The following is an 18,388-nucleotide window of genomic DNA, read 5'->3' on the forward strand; positions in this document are numbered from 1 at the left end:
CATCCTTCCTTTGTTTCTATCCTCTCCCCTCCCTTCTCCCATTCTTATCTCCCCTCCCTTCTTCCCAAACGTACGGCCCATCCTCTTCTCCTTTCTTCCCATGTTCCTCATCTTCCCCACTCTCTCCTTTTTTCCCTCCTCCCCCATCCCAGGCCTCCAGGAGACAATCCCTAGGATTGAAACAGCCCCAGGAGCTGCTGCCTTCCAGGGAACAATGGGACCTTTGAAGGGGGGCTGCCCCCTCCACCATTGTGCTTGGTGGTGAGAGGTGGCCCCGGGTCAGACCAGGCCCCTGCCTGTGTCTCTAGTACCAGCACCAGTACCAGCCCAGAAGGAGAAAAAACTGACAGGAGAGCCAGGCAAGCCAGGCACGCCGCTGAGTGGAAGGGCAGTCCTTCGTGACTCCGTGTTTTCTTTTCTAGAAAAGGTAGGACGTTGCAGGGGAGGGAATCTCTCCTAGCTCTGGGGAGATAGACTTTTTTAGCATTTTACTCCTCTCCAAATTATTTTCTATTTTACTTATCTACGTACCTGTTGTATCACCAAGAAAATGTAAGCTCCTTGAGGAAAGAAACTAGTTTTGTTGTCATTGTCATTCTGTATCTGAAGTGTCTTGACCTTTGTGGGTGATACAAATCTTTTTGTGGAGTTAAGGTCTTTTCCTGTTCTAACATTTGATGCTCCCTATTTTGGAGTTCTAAGTTTCCTCCCAGGTTTGCATTCTGTGTTCTTGTTCTGTTCTGGCCACTTCTAATATTCTCTGATTCTAAATGTGATTCCAAGTTCTTAGCATTTCTAACTCTTTCCTGGGGTTTGAAGAAAAGTCTACAGGGAGAGAGCAGCAGTGGACTAGCCCCCTCTGTGAGTCTTCTTGTTTGTATATAGAGAGGCTTCCATCCAGTTAGAGATAGCCCCAAAGTTTCTCCAAATCCCTCAAGCCTTTTCTCTTTCTCTTTTCTCTCTATCTCCCTCAAGGTAACTTGGACGGTGCCTCACTATTCCCAGCAGCTGGGGTCTCTCACATCTCTGCAGGCCTCCAGGACTTAGTATCATGTTAGCTCTAGGCAGAACCCATGATCAGTGTCACCCCAACCTGCTCAGCCAAACCCCAGCTGTTGTGTGTTGAATAAGGTCAGGATGATTCCACGCATCCAAGAACTGAGCGGGGGAAATCCCCTTCCTGATGACAGTTCAGAAGGGTTTGTGGAAAAGAGTGGGGTGAAGGAACTGGGAAGGGGCAGAGGGAAAGAGGATGAAAAAATGTTGTTGTGGGGTCTTGGGTCCCTCTGGTCTAATAATCTAGTCAGTCCCCACTCTTCTTCTGTCTATAGTCCACAATGGAAAGGACTGCTACCTCCTTATTCCCAGGTCCATTTTCTTGCCACTGGCAGGTCCCTCACTCACCCTGGGGAGTCCTTATTTCAAGACCTCTGAGAAGGGATGTCCGGTCCTTAAGTCTCTCCTGCTCCCATTTCAGTTTCATTAACTTTCTTGGTCACTTCAAAGAGTTCTCATTTCTCTAGCTCTTGGCAGTTTGCAGAACATTTTCCTCCCAGTAAGCCCTGTGAGGTAGGTATTATGATCACCATTTGCCAGTTGAGGGAATGAATGGAAGCTAAGATGAGGAAAGTGACTCTGAAGGCAGTAGTGGAGCTAGGAAGCCAGATCTGATACCTCCTCCTCTGACTGAGATGGGCAAGGGGAGAGTTAGCAGGTACCCTTGGAGTCCTTGGGAAATCAAAGGGTGTTTTGGAAGACTGGGTCAGCAGGGAGGAGAGTTTACAATGGAGGGGGTGGGGGCAGAGAGGAAATGGAGAGGGCGTCATCTGGGATGTTTCAGAGCCACAAAAGGAAAGTTGTGGGGACAAAAAGGACACCTTCTCCCCAGAGGGAAGCTGACAAACCCCTCCTAACTATCTTAGACGAGACTTGGGGATGATTCACACATCTCATCCTTGACCTTCCCAAAGTCACAGGGGGTGGGAGTGGAGCCTTCCGGCCCAGCCTGGGCCGCGGCACCAGTTCCATAGGAAGAGGCTATGGTCAGACCAGCAGCACAGAGGTCCAGCAGCCAACCCAGGCCCAGACCAGGCCACGGGGGAAACAGAACCACCTCATGGATTCTAAGTAGGTTCTTTTCATCTTTCTGAGGATCCCCCTTGGATGGGGGGGGCGCCAGCCAGTGAGGGTGGCTGCAGGAGGTGGGAGCTACTATAGGGAGGGGACTGAACTGAGAGAAAGTAGGATCTGGGAGCAAGGAGGGTCGCTTTGGGGGTGGGACTTCTGTCAGAGCAGGAAAGTATTTTATCCCGTGGAATGTTGGAGCCTGAAGGGGTCCTGGGACTTAGAACTCTGAATTATCAGCTCTGGAAGGAACCTTTGAACACAGGTCAAAGAATGTCAGAGTTGAAAAGGATGTTAGAATTGAAATCAATTCAACAAAGATGTATTGTGCACCTACTGTACATGCCTCTTCCCCTCATCTTAGCTTCCATTCCCTCAACTGGCAAATAGAGATCATAATACCTACCTCACAGGGCTTGCTGGGAGGAAAATATTCTGAAAACTGTCAAGAGCTAGAGAAATGAGAACTCTCTGAAGTGACTGAGAAAGTTAATGAAACTGAAATGGAATGTCGGAACTGGAAGGAACCTTAACACATCAGAGCTGAAAGGGCCTTTGGATATTATCTTGTACAGCACTCTACCCCCACTTAGTCTAAAATACCACATCAGACCAATATGAAAATATGTGTAACACAATTATGATACCTATATCAGATTACTTGCTATCTTAGGGTGAGGAGAGGGAAGAATGGTAGGCAGAGAACCTTACAAAAATGAATATTGAAAACTATCTTTAAATATATATTCAATAAATAAATATAATAAATATATATTTAAATATATCCTTTAAATATAATTGAAAAATAAATAAAAATTAAAACAAAAAACCAAATTTCCATATCAGAACACAGTATAACTGGGGGAAGCATAATACAAATACATATGGGATACACAGCATGCATGGGAATGTATAGCAGCAGCCTCTATAAGCAAGCTATTCATTTACCCATTCATTCATTCATTTCATTCAACAAGCATATTTTTTTTACATGTAATTTATTTTTTTTTAAGAAAAACTTTAGGGCCGGCTAGGTGGCACAGTGGATAAAGCACCAGCCCTGGAGTCAGGAGAGTACCTGGGTTCAAATCTGGTCTCAGACACTTAATAATTACCTAGCTGTGTGGCCTTGGGCAAGCCACTTAACCCCATTTGCCTTGCAAAAACCTAAAAAAAAAACTTTACAATTTTTCCCCCATTCTTGCTAAAAATATGGAACACTTCATGAATTTGCATGTCAACTTTGTGCAGGGGCCATGCTAATCTCTGTATCATTCCAATTTACTATATGTATCATTCCAATATACTATATGTGTTGCCAAAGCGAGCATGCGATTTTTTTAATGACTGATAGGCCCTATATCAGGTAACTGGCAAAGATAGAGACAAAGTGGTCTCACCACTCTAAACGGGTAAAGAGATAGACTGGGGGAGAATAATATACAGCTAAACAACTAAATTATAAAAAAAGCTACAAAATCACTTCAGGGCAGAAGAGAAATAGAAATCTGGGATGAGTATGATTAGAAAAGGCCTCATGAAGGAAGGAAATAAGCCTCTATTAAGCACTTTCTATGTTTACAAATATTACCTCATTTGATACAACAAACTTGTGTTCAGTTCTGCACTTCAAATTAAGGAACCAGAAGCAAACAGAGGTGAAATGACTTTTCCTGGGTTACACTGCTAGCAAATGTCTAAATCTAGCTGTTGAACTCAGGAATTGACCCTAAGAGCCTGATAGGAAGTTGGTTATACTGACCTGGAATTCAGAAAAGAGTTGAAGGCTGCATATGTAGGCTTAGAAGTCATCTGTGAAAGGAAGATGATTCAACCCCATGGAAGCCGATGAGATCAAGAAAGAACAAATATAGAGAGAAAAGAAGAGAGCTCAGGACAGTCTTTGGGGAAGCCCATGTTAGTGGGCATGACATGGATGATAAATCAGGAAAGAAGCCTGGGAAGTCAGCCAACAAAGCGAGCAGGTAGAAAGAGAACCGATAGAGAAAGGTGGATAAAAAACTCAGGAGGGAAAGGATCTCCATAAAGAAGGGAACAGTAAATGCACAGGATGAGAGTTGAGAAAAGAATGTTTTGATCTAATAGTTCAAAATCATTGGTGACTTTAAGAGATGGCTCTCAGTCAAGTGAATCCTTAGAAACTAGATTTAAAGGGGTAGAGAGGTGAGAGAAGAAAGAAAGCGTAAGCAAGGATATATAGATAACTTTTAATGGTAATTTATATTTCAAAATGAAAAAGAAATTGGAAGGATAGCTTGAGAGAATTACAAAGTTAAGTGAAAGTATCTTAAAAGATAAAAGAGAGCCAGGCATGTTTGTAGGCAATAGGATAGAAGGCAATAGATATAGAGAGATCGAATATTAGAGGAAAAGGGACTGATCAAAGGGGTGAAGTACCTGAGAAGGCAAAAAGGGGGTTGGATTCAGGGAAGGAGAAAGTTTGACCTTAGCAATATGAAAAGCCACCCCTTCCTGCAGGACTGACAATACTGAGGGAATAGAATTGAGATTTGGGAATGAGAAAAGGCCATTGGGGAAGGAAGTGATCCCATGGCCTCTGCTAAGGGAAAAGGTGATGTAGATAAAACAGGTGGACAGGGAGAAGAAATGGTCTACAACAGATGTTGGAAGGAATGTGATAGAGAGTTAACTAGGAAGGAGTGAAAGGATGGCCATAGACCAGTGAAGGCCCAGTTGAAGTTAGGTAACATAAAAAAATAGTGAACCTAGGTCTTATACTCTATGACTTCCTCCAAAAGCATTCAGAAGCTATCATGATTTGTTTTGTTTTGTTTTGGGGATATGTTTTTTAACACGTGACTGATATGGAAATGTGTTTTGCATGACTACACATGTATAATTTATATCAAATTGCTTAACTTCTTAATGAGGGGGGTAAGAAGGAGGAAGGAAAGAATTTTGCAACTAAAATTTTTAAAACAGAAGTTAAAAATTCTTTTTAATATGTAATTGGGAAAGATGATTTTTTTTTTTAAAAAAAAGTAGTTCTCAAGTAGGAATGGAAAAGGAAGATTGGGATTTGGATGGGTTTTTTTGTCCTTCATTTTCTTTTCTTTCTTTCTCTCTCTTTTTTTTTTTGCAAGGCAATGGGGTTAAGTGATTTGTCCAAGATCACACAGATAATTAGTAAATGTCTGAGGTTGTATTTGAACTGAGGTCCTCCTGACCCCAGAACTGGTGCTCTATTCACTGTACCACCTAGCTGCCCCGTCCTTCATTTTTGAAGAAGACCATGACATCAGGGAGGTGATGCCATGACAAGCACATGAACTGAATTTTAGTGAGGGGAGCTGTACTAAGTCACCAGTCTCACTTTCTCCTCCAAAGCCATCTGGGTCTAGTAGCCAGATACGAATCAGGAGGACTGGAGATAGTACTGGATACCAGGCAATCAGGGTTAAGTGACCTGCACCAGGTCATGCAGCTAGTTAAGAGTCAAGTGTCTGAGGCCAGATTCGAACTCCCATCCTCCTGACTCCAGGACCAGTGCTCTATATACTGTGCCACCAGGATTTTAGGATAGAAAACAGCATAAAGCTGAGAGTCAAGATTGAGAATGGAAAGTGAGGACAGATGATGTGATGGACTATATAAGCAGAGAAGGGCAGAAAAACTGGAGGTTGTCATGAACATGAAAATTAAGTTTAGGAGGGAGGGTGAAAGATGACTGTCGGAGTGATATTAGATTTCTGTATTGTGGATGTATACACAGAGCATATTATCAGAGGATTTAAGAACAGTGTAGGACCTTAGAAATCATCCAATCTCATGAGTAAACTGTGGTCTAAAGACATGGATATGCTCTAGATAACGACTATAAAGAATCTGTTAAGATTTGAACCCAGGTCTCCTGCCTCCAAATTCAGTGTTGGGACTTAATAACAAGACACAAACAATTGAAAACTAGGGCAGAGGGAAAATGCTATTCTCCAGACTTCCTGAGAGAGGAAAAAGGGATCCTTGGTCTGGACCTTTAGTTCTAATGTTTGGAAACAATTTGGGGAGCCAGATGGAAGGATTTAACTCTCCCTCCCACTCTATGTCCTTGTCTTCCCTCTTCTCACAGGCATCAGCTGCTCCCCTGGCTCTGACATCAGGTCTCTAAACATCAAATTAGAGACACAGACAGACAGACAGACAGAGGGAGAAGAGAGAGAGGAGAGAAAGGAGAGACAGAGACTGAGAAAGGAGAGAGGAGGAGAGATACAGAGAGAGAGAGAGAGAGAGAGAGAGAGAGAGAGAAATAGACAGACAGAGACAGAGAGAGACAGAGACAGAGAGACAGAGAGAGACAGAGACAGAGAGAGAGACAGAGAAATAGACAGAGACAGAGAGAGACAGAGAGACAGGGAGACAGACAAGGGGAGAGAGATAGAGAGAGAGATTTCTCTACTGATCACCACCTCACAGGGTTGTTAAGAAGATCAAAAGAGATAATTTTTGTAAAGCCAAATCTTATAGTGCTATATATAATCCTAACTGGTAGTAGTAAGCACTAAATAAATGCTTGTTGATTGATCAATTGTAAGTAAAATGCTTTATAAAGTTTCAGCTATATATGGTAAGGGAGAAGGGAAGGAGCGTTTATTAAGAGCCTATTATGTCCCAGACACCATGTTAAACATTTTCTATATGTCTTGTTTAATCTTCAAAAGAACTCTGGGAGGCAGATGCTGTTCTTATGTACTCATTTTTACAATTGAAGAATGAGGCAGGCAGAAGTTAAATGATTTGCCCAAGGCTAGTGTCTGTGACTGGATATGAACTCAGGTCCTCCTGAATCCAAATATTCTATCCACAGCACCAACCAGCTGCCTGAGCTGGGTACAAATCTGAGAGAAACAATGTGAGCATTCTTATTACCATTTTATGGACCATAGAGTCAAGAAAACTTGAGTTCACATCCGATCTCAGACATTTATGATCTTGAGCAAGGCACTTAACCCCACTGCCTTGCAAAAAACAAAAAAACAAAAAAAACCTAAAAGAAAAAAAGAACCAACAGAAGGCATGAATTGAATTACCAGGTTTGCCTTGGGAAGTCCACAGTCTATTAGGGAGCCAAGAAACAAGCAAAAAGAACCATACTATACAACATTATGTGGTAACTGTAAACCAGGAGCCACGTGAGGTCAGACACAATCAGGAATAGAACATTCAGATGTCAGCCACTTCCTTTCAAGCTTTTCCAGAGATTCAGGGGCCCTGGGTAGAGGAAAGAGGACTAAATGAGATTGGTGGGCTCCTGGGTAGAAGTGTCCCCAGAATGCAAGGTAGCCTGCCTATTCCCTTTCTGAATAGGAACATTAAGCCTTATTCCCAGGATCCTCTAATTCTCAATCTCCAGCATTCTGGTGGGTGATCAGTCTTCCTCAAATTGAGTTAAAGGCCTCACAGAACATAACTATTGGAAGGGAAACTAGAAACCTGTTAGTCCTGTTACAGAGACATCATGAAATAATGGAATCAAGAGAGATGGAAGTTTAAAACCTTGATTCTTATAAGTTGTGCAACCAAGAACAAATTCCTTAACTTCTCTGAACCTCAGATCCTCATCTGTAAAATGTCAACAATATCACCCATCATGTCTACCTCAAAGTCTTCTCTTCTCAAGGCTAGCCATCCTTATTTGATCTAACTCACCCGTATCTGGTACACTCTCTGGCCAATCCATCACCCTGGACCACTTTTTTTTTAATTATAAAGATTTTATTTATTTTGAGTTTTACAATTTTTCCCCTAATCTTACTTTCCTCCCCCCTGCCACCACAGAAGACAATTTGTCAGCCTTTACATTGTTTCCATAGTATACATTAATCCAAATTGAATGTGATGAAAGAGAAATCATTTCCTTAAGGAAAAAACATAAAGTATAAGAGATAGAAAGATCAGGCAATAAGATATCTTTTTTTCCAAATTAAAGGTAATATGGATTACTGTTCTTGGGATGGACCTACCAGTCACCTTCCTCATTCTCCCTTGATAAAGAGACATCACAATAGCTTCTGAGGTCCCCATGAAGGCACAACTGACTCAAACTGACCTTGAAATCTAAAATCCCCCAATTTTTTTTCCACAGGAACCACTGGCTAGCCACCCATGTTGAAAATATGAAATTCATTTTTTAAAAACTTGATTTCTCTAGCATTTTATGTTAGAGTTGAGTCATTGTTCTCATCTGCTGAGATCTTTTGAGATCTTGACTCTGCCATCCAGAGTGTTAGCTATCTCTCCCAGATTGATGTCATTGGCAATGAATGGTAACAATGCTATCTATAACTTCAGCCACATCACTGATAAAAATGTTAACCAGTCTAAGATCAAGGAAGGATCCCAAAGTCACTCTACTTGACTCCTTCCAAGTCAATATTTTAAAATTAATTTGTTGTTTTCAAATCAGCTGCATTTCCCAATATACTTCTCCCCAACAGACTTAAACTTAAACTTAAAAAAAATAATGGGACTGGTAGGGAAGCAAGTCAAAATTAATCAACACATTAATCACACAATACAGAAGGATGCCCCATTCATTCATTGTACCCTACTGTGGTAGAAAAGGAAGGGTGGTACCCTATCATCTCTTTGTTTTCCTGTTTTTTAATATTAATATATTTTATTTTTTCAATTACATATAAGATAATTTTCAATATTCATTTTTGTGGTTATTATTTTTTTTATTTTTTTAGGTTTTTTTGCAAGGCAATGGGGTTAAGTGGCTTGCCCAAGGCCACACAGCTAGGTAATTATTAAGTGTCTGAGGACAGATTTTAACTCAAATCCTCCTGACTCCAGGGCTGGTGCTCTATCCACTGCACCACCTAGCCACCACTCAATATTCATGTTTGTGAAATTTCTCCCTCCTTCTCTTCCCTCCCTCCTGTCCAAAACAGTAAGCAATCTGATATAGATTTACATATTTAATATGTTAAACATAATTCCAAATTTTGTTGTTGCTTGTCCTTCAAATTTGTTGGGTTTAAGAGTGATGGAAGGGAAATGATGATAGGTTGGGGCCAGGTTGTGAAAAGCTTTAAAAGTCAAGCAGGAAGTTCTATTTTATCCTTGAAGCCATAGGGAACCATTGGAATTTGCGGAGTGGTAAATAGCACCATCGATTTACATTAAAACGATCACTTTGGCAGCCGTATAGAGACTGGAGTGGGAAAAGACTTGAAACATGCAAAACAAGGAAGAGACAACTGCAATAGTCCAGACAGGGATGTTAAGGGTCTATGTGAGTGGGGAAAAGGTTGGATTCAAGAGATGTAGTGGAGAAAAACCTCATCAAATGCTTTACTGAAATTTAGGCAAACTGTTTACAGCATAGACAGCTAGGTGGTGCAATACATATGGCACCAGGCTTGGAGTCAGAAAGGTTCATCTTCATGAGTTCAAATCCCTGGGCAAGTCATTTAACCCTACCTCAGTTTCCTCAGCTGTAAAATGAGTTAAAGGAGGAAATGGCAAACCATTCCAGTATTTCTGCTTAAAAAACCCCCAAAACTCAAATGTAGTCACAGAGTCAAACTGAAACAAATAAGCATTAACAAAATACACAACAGACCCTAGAGTTACCAATATAGTGATCCTATGAAGAAAGAAAATGAAACTAATCCATCATACTGGGTCTTGATGAATCCCTAGGACTTAGGGATCACTACTTCCTGTTCTAGGAAGAATCAAAGTTAAACTCATTGGCCTAAATTTTAAAAACTACTTTCTTTTTCCTTTTTTAGAGCATTTAAAAAATTTTTTTGAATTTTACAATTTTCCTCCCAATCTTGCTTCCCTCCCCCCACCCCCCCACAGAAGGCAGTCTGATAGTCTTTGCATTGTTTCTATGCTATACATTGATCAAAATTGAATGTGTTGAGAGAGAAATCAAATCCTTAAGGAAAAAATAAAATATGAAATAGTAAAATTACATAATAGGATACCTTTTTTAAAAAAATTAAAGGTAATAGTATTTGGTTTTTGTTTAAACTCCACAATCCTTTCCTTGGATACAGATGGTATTCTCCATCACAGATACCCTAAAATTGTCCCTGATTGTTGTACTGATGAAGTGGGCAAGTCCATTAAGACTAATCATCAACCCCATGTTGTTGTTAGGATGTACAGTGTTCTTCTGGTTCTGCTCATCTTACTCAGCATCAGTTCATGAAAATCCTTGCAGGCTTCTCTGAATTCCCATCCCTCCTGGTTTCTAATAGAACAATAGTGTTCCATGACATACATATATCACAATTTGTTCAGCCATTCTCCAATTGATGAACATTCACTCAGTTTCCAATTCTTTGCCACCACAAACAGAGCTGCTATAAAAATTTTTGTATTAGTGATGTTTTTACACCTTTTCATGATCTTTTCAGGGTATAGACCCAGTAGTGGTATTGTTAGATCAAAGGGTATGCACATTTTTATTGCCCTTTGGGCATAATTCCAAATTGCTCTCCAGAAAGGTTGGATGAGTTCGCAGCTCCATCAATAATGCATTAGTGTCCCAGATTTCCCACATCCCTTCCAACATTGATCATTGTCCTTTCTGATCATATTGACCAATCTGAGAGGTGTGAAATGGTACCTCAGAGATACTTTAATTTGCATTTCTCTAATCAGTAAAGATTTAGAGCAATATTTCATATGACCATGGATCACTTTGATTTCCTCATCTGTAAATTGTCTCTGCATATCCTTTGTCCATTTGTCAATTGGGGAATGGCTTTTTTTTTTTTTATAAATTTGACTCAGTTCTCTAATATATTTTAGAAATGGTCCTTTGGCAGAAATATTAGTTGTAAAAATTGTTTCCCAATTTACTACATTTCTTTTGATCTTAGTTATAGTGGTTTTGTTTGTGCAAAAGTTTTTTAATTTAATGTAATCAAAATCATCTAGTTTGTTTTTAGTGATGTTCTCCATCTCTTCCTTGGTCATAAACTGCTCCCCTTTCCATAGATCTGACAGGTAAACTAGTCTCCTAATTTGCTTATAATATTGTAAGACTACTTTCTTTAAAAAAAAAGAAAAGGTTGGTAAAATTTCCTCCTCCCCAGTTCTGCAACACATCTTCCATTCCACATGTTCTTCAAAGATCCCACATCTGTGGTCATCATAATGACCAGGTCATTCAATACTTTGGGAAATAGTTGAATAACCACAATAAACATTTATCAAGTCCACCTTGTGCACTGGAGACTCAGAGACACAACAAAGTAGTCTTCTTGGGGGGGGGGGTGCAACATGAACAAAATTAGGCATGGAACAATGAAAATTGAGGAAAGGAAAACACTAACAATAGGACAGATCAAAGATGTCTTCAAAAAGGAACCGAGGGGTGGCTAGGTGGCTCAGTGGATAAAGCATCGGCCCTGGAGTCAGGAGTATCTGGGTTCAAATCCGGTCTCAGACACAATAATTACCTAGCTGTGTGACCTTGGGCAAGCCACTTAACCCTATTTGCCTTGCAAAAAAAACAAAAAGAAGGAACTGAGACAGCCTTGTAGGAAGATAAAGATTCTGAGAGTGAGAGAATAATCAATCAATCCAAAAAATTTAATTCCTACTCAGTCCCAAGCCCTTGTGTTAAGGGTTGGGGTTATAAATAGAAAAAATGAAATCTTTGCTAGAGAGGAACTTCCTCTATATCTTATAGGTGGAAACAATATGCATCTATTGATTTATATTTATGTATTCACAAATACATATATATGAAATATAAATGGAATATAGGAAACCTAATTGAAATATTAAATAGCACACACAAACATAGAAGAAATGTAGGTATTGACCTGTATCTTCGGAAGATTCTTTTGATAACTTATAAGCATAATGAATTGGAAAAGAGAAACAAACAGGAAGACAATAGTGTAGATAAAAGATGATAAGAGCCTACAAAGGCCTGGAGATTGTATGAATGGAGAAAAAGGTTCAAATGGGATGAATTTGTGAGGGTAGAAATGATTCTTGGCAAATAGTTGGCTATGAGAGGGGAGTGGAAAAGAGAGGATCAAACATGACTAATATGAGGTAAGGACTAAACTGGGTAACTGGGAGAATGGTGGTAGCCTTAACAAATACAGAGAAGTCAAGGAAGGGGTATGGCTAGAGAAGATAATGAGTTCCATTTTGGATGTGTTGAGTTGGAGATGCATAAGGGGGCATCCAGCTCCCTCTGAGTCCAATTCAGAATCCTATTCAATTTCAACATAACTAATTTCACTTCAGTTTGATTCATTCAAGTCTATTGACAGGATACTGGGACTTCATATTGAAAAGATATTAGAGATCACAGATTGACTCATTTCACATATGAGAAACTAAGGCCTTGGGAAGGACAATAACTAGCAAATTAGTAATAGAGAACTGGAATTATAAAATGCTAGGGGCTGAAAAGTCACTAGAAAATCTAAACCAATCTGAATGGTTTACAAAGGGAATCCAACTAGGGAAAATGTCTTGTAACTGGTGTCAGAGGAGAGACTAGGATTCAAAGTCAGGTCTTTTGACTACTGGTTCAGTACTCTTTCTACCACCTTGAGTTTCCAAACCAGCAACCCAACTATAGTCTGACAATATTACTGAATCAGAACTGGTAAAATGGTACATTTGGAGTTGGAACCACCAGCTCCCTCATGTATAGGTGAGAAACTCAAGGCAGAGACACTAAAGGGATGCCCACCATCACCAAGCCAGAAAGCTTCTGAGATATAACTTGAACATGGAACTTTTGGATTCCAGACCTAGAACTCTCTCCTCTACAAAGTGGAAGGGATACAAAGGAATAAATAAACAAATCCTAGGCCCTGCCTTTGAGACCTCACATTTTCTTTGGGAGGTTTGACACATGAAAGTGAAGAGTGAGAAGAACTTACAACCAGAAAAATCAAGAAAGGCTTCTGGACAGATGGCACATTTCAATTTCAATCCAATGAGCATTTATTACATGCTTCCTGCTTGCTGGAACCAAGATGAAAAACTAAATGAAAAACAAACAACCTGGAAAGGGAGGCAAGAGTCAGATCATTAAGGGCTTTAAATGTTAACGGGAAGATTGTATTTTCATCTGGAAGCAAAAGGAGACCACTGAATGTTCCAAATTATTGATCCCATTTTAAAGATGAAGAAACTGATGGTCAGAGAGATTAAAAGACATTTTCTAGACCACGCATCTTATACAGGCATCAAAATTAAGACAGGGTCCTTTCCTAACCTCTTCTTACTGTACCTCACTAAATTTTTTTTTTTGGTTTTTGCAAGGCAATGACTTACAAGTTAAGTGACTTGCCCAAGATCACACAGCTAGGTAATTAAGTGTCTGAGGTCAAATATGAACTCAGGTCACCCTGACTCCAGGGCAGTTGCTATTAAGGGCATCTTAGAAAAAAGGCGCAGATCAATCCATCAGCCAGTTGCAAGTGTGTGTGTGTGTGTGTGTGTGTGTTGACTCCAGCAAGTAATTGGGGGGATTGCAGAAGAGTGAAGACCCCAGGGGGAAGAGAAAATGGGGTTAGAATTTCAGAAGCTTAAAGGAGAGAGAGCCATCAATGTGGACCAGAATTGACTATGACTCAAATGATGAGTAGAATTCAGAAAAGCAGAGGACAAGAGCAAGGAAGGATCTGACAGTGCGAACTGGTGTGGTCTGAATTTTGAATGATGAGTACACTTTAGAAAGACAGAGAAGGCTGAAGAAGGAGCCATTAATGGGAATTGATTTGAGCTGAGCCTTGAATAAGTAGAATTTGGAAGGACAGAGAAGAGTGAAGAGGGACTTGCAATCAATCAAAGCCTAAAGATTTTGAGACTTTGCCACTTCTGGCTCTTTGACCTTGAGTATCTCAATTCTGCTTTTAGAGCAGAATTGGAGCCTCAATTTCCTCATATCTAAAATGAGTTTAACATTTGTCACTTGTACTCCCCACTCTGTGAGGATCAAATGAGGTAATTCATTTAGAACACTGAAAACATAAAGAAAAGCTGCCCCCAAGACATCATTAAACTTTGATCCAACAAAGCATGATTCATAATTGTACATTCAGATAGCCACTTACTTTGCCATTCTGCTGTGGATTGGGGACAGCTTGGTAAACATTTAAAAACCAGTTCTCTCTTTAAAAAAAAGAACATATGACTCATTTTTAATTTTAATCTATGTAATTAACATTGTTTTCTTTAGTCTGGACGTTCAACCAAATACTAAATCAAGGTCTGATTTGTAGCATTTGCAGATGTCAGGGGTGTAAATGCTCACATTGAAAATTTAACAATCAGTTGATGTGACTTAAGACTAATTGACTCCAGTATTCTCTGGCCATGGTGTAGCTAGGATCAAAATTCCACTGGTTTTCTGGGGAAAACCTGTTTTCTATAGTTCTGTGAAGCTACAAGTCTATACATCTAAAATGTCATCATGATGTAATGAGATAGGGAACTATAGGAAGATAAGGGTCTACACTCTCTTTATCTTCTTCAAGGGACATCCTAAAGTTCTGGGCTTAGAAAGCAATGTGGTAAAGGAAAACCCAGGAGTCCAAACAGGAAGAAAGGAAATATAAGAACACATTTCAATCAGTTGAGGGAAGGAAGCTGTGACCTTGATCACAGACTTGACCCTAACCCCAAGCAAAGATTAAATTTAACTCTTTCCCCAAGAGCCAAAGACATGTTCCCTAAGGTAGAGAAACCTAAGGGTGGGGCATCTATACCCTGAAGAACCCCCTGGGGAGGGTCAGGAAAAGAGAAAGAATCAGGATGGGAGTTGCTAAGAGCCTTGAAGCTCTGACTCTGTAAGAGGCTTCCTGGAGAGATAAAGCCTCTCAGGTCAAGGTTATCTAGCCAGATTTTACCTCTCCCCATCTTGATGGGTTGAAGGAAGGAGAAAAGTACATCTTTCCATTTTTCTAATGAAAGAGGATTCCTGATTTTTTTCCTTCCTTTCCTCCTACCTTTTCTCCTTTTCTTTTATTTCTTCTTTCCCTCTTTCCTTCCTTTTTTCCTTCTTTCTCTCCTTCCCTTTCGCCTTCTTTCCCTTCTTTTCTTCTTACATTTTTTTTTAGTTTTTACAAGGCAGTGGGGTTAAGTGACTTACCCAAGGTCACACATCTAGGTAATTATGAAGTGTCTGAGGCAGGATTTAAACCCAGGTACTCCTGACTCCAGGGCTGGTGCTCTATCCACTGCACCACCTAGCTATACCTTTTCCTTACCTATTTGTTAAGCATTTATTGTGTTCAGACCCTGTGATCTTTGGGAAGATGCAAGGCTTAGGGAAAATGCAGCTTTTGCTTTGTGGGAACTTATAGTTTGTGTGTGTGTGTGTGTGTGTGTGTGTGTGTGTGTGTGTGTGTGTGATAGCTAAACAGATGATTATTATGCTCAATATTACATGATGGAGTGGGGGTGCCAGGAAACCCAGAGAGATTGAGCTCCCTATCCAAAGGCCCCTCATGAAGTTCAGTACAAGGAACCAGGTGCCCCATCTGTCAGCCTCTTCCATAAAGGCTCCTTTCTTCTCATTGAATCAATCAAGGTCCATTGGTCTCAGGACCAGGCAAGATCTCTGAGCTGACATAGCAAATTATTCTTCTAGTGGCCAAGAGAGGGAGTTCCTCCCCCTATGGAAGAACTAGTAGGATTGTCCATCCCCTCTCACTGACTCCCAGAGTCAAAAGGAAGCATAGCTCCAAAGCTGAATAATCAAATATCATTGGAGATAGGTGTGTAGATAAATGATGGAGCTAGGAGAACCAAGAAAGATATTAGGACATGAAAAGGCAGAGAAGTATAAGGGGTCTCCTTTTGGCATAGTAGATAGAGGCTTGGACCTAGAGGAAGAAGACCTGAGTTCAAATTCTACCTCAGAGATCTTCAGCTATGTGACTGTGGGCAAGTTACTTGTCTTCAACCTATTTTAATTTCTTCATCTGTAAGATGTGGTTAATAATAGCAGGGTTGTTATGAGGATCAAATGAGATAACATGTAAAATGTTTTTGTAAATATTAAAATACTATAGAAATGCTAGCTATCATTTTAAAATATCTATAGAGGGAGGGTTAGGTAGCAGTCATTCACATTCAGGTCAGATTTTATCATCCCAGTCAATTATTGACTTACTATTTTTGGTCTTTTTATGTCCAGGGTTGTAGCAAATTAAGTCTTTAATACATATTGGTCGAATTTAATTGTCAGACCTTTCTCCATCTTTAACTGAGATAAGCCTAATAAGGATGAGAGTTTCCAATGGGGGAGTGCAGCAAGTCAGATTGAGAGCTCTTGGTGCTTTGATGGATGATCCAGAAGATGCAATAGCCAACTCTCTCCCTGCCCCCCATCCTCATATATTCTCCATACTTCCGGATCCTTCAGATGTAGTGCCTCACGGACAGAGGGAGTTGAGTTGACCATAAACTTCCTTCTCCTTACCTAGCAGAACTTGTACTACTTGTACAGACAACTTCAGATTTCTCTGAGGTCAGCGTACCTAACGCATGAGCTTCTGAACAAAGGTCGGAGAGCTGAATGGCTAGAGAGATTGAATGACTTGCCCCGTTATACAACAATAATAATGATAAGAAGTCCTTTGTCTTCAAGGAGACCATGACTTCAAGAAAGTGACATCATGACAGTCACATAGCTAGTATGGATCAGATCTCCCTAATTTCAGGCCAGTCTCTCTCTCCCTGTGTCAACAGCTGCCTCTCAACATACTAGGAAGCTCTGTTGTTAGCTTCCTGAGTGATCTTGGGCAAATCACTCCCTCTGAGACTTACTTTCTTTTTTTGTAAAATGGAAATCTCCATTTTTTTAGAGTAAAAAAGATACAACTTGCCACCTTTAGGGATTTACTGGCTCAATTGCAGAGATTGCAGGCTCTTGGAGGGACCCGAAAGCTCAGAGAAGGGATGGGGGGGGGAATCAGGGAGGGGATGGAGGTAGGGGATGAGGGCTCAGTAAGGGGATGGGCAGCCAATCCCCAAAGAGCTTCAATGCCAACACAGGCTGGTTGAACCTTCTCTGTGATTCAAATCCCTGCTTCACCCATCCTCCCCCATACATATCCTGTCCCTTCTTTTCATCAGAGTCTGTCTAGCAGGAGGAAGCTAACTCTCCTGGAATAGGGCGTGTGTCTATGTCTATGTCTGTGTATAGAAACTATTGGAAGGAAATGGTGCTATAAGGCTTGGCAGGGCCAGGAGGGGGTTAGGTAGGTGGGGGGAGGCAAGGAGGAAATACCTGGGCAGGGTCCCCAGCTCTGCTATTGTCCCCAACAGGAAGAGGGGAGCTCATAAAATGGGGGGTCACTGGACTCCCATTCCCCTGCCTGCAGCTGGGGTTTTCTGCCTCCCCCCCCAAAAAAAGCATTGGCTCACTCTCCCCTCTCCCTCCAAACTACAGCCCACACCCAGTTAGAAAGATGTTTGTTTTTTAGAATAAGAGACAAAGAGAGCCATAAAGGAAAGAATGTAGTGACAGGAAGGTGGAGTGGAGTTTGGGAGAAGGCATCATGATCCTCTAGGACCCAACTCAGAAAACGGTAGATATTCTGTGGGCACAGTGAATGAATAGCATATAATGATGTATGGAAGGGGTGAGATAGAGGATTTCTCTCTTCCCCAATTCAAGTACTAATTCTTCCTGACTCAACTTCTAACTTTCTTAAGAATAACTTCCATTTTCTATAGCTCTTTGAAGTTTATAAATAGTGGGTTGTGAATTTCAAATAAATAACCAATGTAAAACACTTTACAAATTTTAAAGCACTCTAAAACGACTATTACTATTAATTATCATTAACCTCCACTCATCAGGGCTCTAGTCTTGTGATAGATAATTAATTTAGACCTGCTTAACCCAAGTCTTGTTTATAGAGCAACTCTGGAGTGTGTTAGTAAATATTTAAGAAATGAACCAGTCTTTGGAGGGGAAGAGAAATTTCAATTTAATTGCCTTATTAATACTTTAAGTCTAGACAATCAACAAAACAATAAATTGATCCGGATTTGTAGCAACTACAATTGTCTGAAGTGTAAGTGCTTAAATGGAAAAATTAACAAGATATCTCTCAAGCTGGTTAGAGCTGGCCCCATCACATCCTGGTTAAGTATTTACTTCTCATAAGCACTTATACAAAGGAGATAGTACAGTTATCATCACTTCCATTTTATAGCCAGAGAAACTAAGTCCTGGAGAGGAAAAAGTTGACTAACATATTGCCCTGAC

The 18,388-nt window shown here is 40.4% G+C and overlaps 1 protein-coding gene and 1 pseudogene across 2 annotated transcripts in view; one reads left to right on the forward strand and one right to left on the reverse strand.

Annotated features, from left to right (window-relative positions):
• The first annotated feature begins 344 nt into the window (after window positions 1-344).
• GJC2 (gap junction protein gamma 2) overlaps window positions 345-18,388 on the forward strand; it is a 39,822-nt gene continuing 21,778 nt past the window's right edge. The window contains exon 1 of one of the 2 annotated variants that reach the window (XM_074197789.1): window positions 345-427. The gene's annotated coding sequence lies outside the window, so the exon portion shown is untranslated. Of the gene's footprint in view, window positions 428-1,856; window positions 2,128-18,388 lie in introns of those variants that run through there. The other variant, XM_074197786.1, reaches the window with a different exon arrangement.
• Window positions 3,331-3,431, reverse strand: LOC141496765 (U6 spliceosomal RNA; annotated as a pseudogene).

Source organism: Macrotis lagotis, chromosome 8, assembly GCF_037893015.1.
Source record: "Macrotis lagotis isolate mMagLag1 chromosome 8, bilby.v1.9.chrom.fasta, whole genome shotgun sequence".
NCBI lineage: Eukaryota > Metazoa > Chordata > Mammalia > Peramelemorphia > Peramelidae > Macrotis > Macrotis lagotis.